Raw genomic sequence first — 1,993 nt, 5'->3', positions numbered from 1 at the left:
ACTGAGCTAAATCCCTGGCCCTTGATATCATTATTACTGATTGGTCTACAGCAAGTTCTAAACTGTTAGAAAACATTAGTTCAATGGCTGGGGATTTAGCTCAGTGGTGCTGTGCCTGCCTTTCAAGTGCAAGGTTCTGAGTTCGATCCTTGGTGGTGGTGGGGTTATTAGTACTTGGAATGGGGATCAGTTCAGGGCAGGGTCTGGCAAGAAGGAATTTGCTTGGGCTGAAAGAAATGAAACTGCTCATGGCCAACATTATCCTGGACTGGTGTCCCACCTATCTGTCAGCTATTTTATTTTTCTGTCTCAATCTTAGGAACTGCAGGGAGTGTGGCTACCATAAATCCCTTCTCTGGAAGATTTTTATTTTCTTTTGCGGGGGAGCATAAAGGGTTTTTTGCGGAGGAGGGGGGCAGTTGAGATAAGGTTTTACTATGTAGTCCAGTCTTAAACTCAGAGCCATCTCCTGCTTCAGCCTCCAGAGCGCTGGGATTATAGGCCTGTGCAACCATTCTCAGCTCTTCTGCAATAGTTTTACTGGCCAAAAAGAATTCAAAGGCCAGGCTCCCAATTTCTAGAATTCGAATAGGAACTTTAAATTCTCACACCCTCTTGCAACAGTAAGAACTCTATTACAACTCTGAAAAATCCTGCCTTTTATTTTATCTTTGGTACCAGGCATCAAACTCAGGACCTTGTACTTGCCAAGCAGGCATGGCACCGCTGAGATACATCCCCAGCCCAAATCGTACCTTTTATTTTTTTTCTAATTTTACTTTTTTTTTTTTGGTACTGGAGATCGAACTCGGGACCTTGTGCTTTCGAAGCAGGCGGTAGAACCACTGAGCTAAATCCCCTGCAACCCCGTACCTTTTAAAACACAGCTCGACCCTGGCGTGGAGGTGCACACTAGTGGTACCAGCACTTGAGGGGAGGCTGAGGCAGGACTGCTGCGAGTTCTATGCTAGCCTGGGCACATATGCATTGAGTTCAAGACCATCCTGAACTACATAGGAAACCCTGTCTGAAGAAACCAAACCAAACTTGACCCAACCCTTGGGCCTAAGTGCTCAAATGAGGGATTTTTTTTTAAATCCCTGGCCCTCAAATTAGGGATTTTGAACCTGAAGTAGATCCTCAGAGATTGAGAGGATTAAATGTGTTGCTTCATCAGTGGTTGGCAAAGGAATGCTATGTGCAGCTGCAAGATTTTTTTTTTTTTTTTTGGTTCAGGGGATCGAACTCGGGACCTTGTGCTTGCGAGGCAGGCGGCAGAACCACGGAGCTAAATCCCCCGCCCAAGATTTTTGTTTTTGATGCTGGGAATGGGGCCCAAGGCCTCCTGCACGCTAGGCAGGTGCTCACTGTTGGGCTCACCCCGTCTCACAGGTGCAGGGTTTTTTTTTTTTGGTACTGGGGATTGAACTCGGGTCCTTGCGCTTGCACAGCAGGCGGCGGAACCACTGAGCTAAATCCCCGGCCCACAGGTGCAAGTTTTTAATCCGACTGTGCAAAAAGCTGAACACTTAGCATTCGTTTAGCATTTACAAGCGCCCAGTACCTGCAACGCCTGGAGAATTCACTGGGAACCCGAGGCGTGGTACAAAGTTGACCAAATTTTGGGTGCTCTCCCCAGGTTGTTAGGGGACTGTACGTCATCGTCTCCCCAACCCGACCCACCCCCCTCACTCCCTCCACCTCTCTCCGCCTCCCCAATCGCCTCGGGCCCAGAGGCCAGGCAGCACCTTTAGGCGGCTTGAAGCTCCCGCCCGCTACCTTTCCCGTCGCTCCGCTCCGCTCTCGAAAGGCTAATAGCCTGGGGGCGCGGCCCACAAACCCCCAAGAGCTACAGCGCTAGGCCCGCCCCTCCCACGTAGCCACGCGCTCGGAGGCGGGGCCTACAGAACGCGCGCTCCTTCGTGCCAGCCCCTCCCCTCCCACGTCGCCACGGTGCCTGCCGATTGGCCGCTGGGCCTGGGTCCTTAGGCGG

Source organism: Heterocephalus glaber, unplaced genomic scaffold (assembly GCF_053883595.1).
Source record: "Heterocephalus glaber isolate CG9 unplaced genomic scaffold, H.glaber_assembly_v1.0 deba00001457, whole genome shotgun sequence".
NCBI classification, from domain to species: domain Eukaryota; kingdom Metazoa; phylum Chordata; class Mammalia; order Rodentia; family Bathyergidae; genus Heterocephalus; species Heterocephalus glaber.
This window is presented reverse-complemented; position numbering follows the sequence as displayed.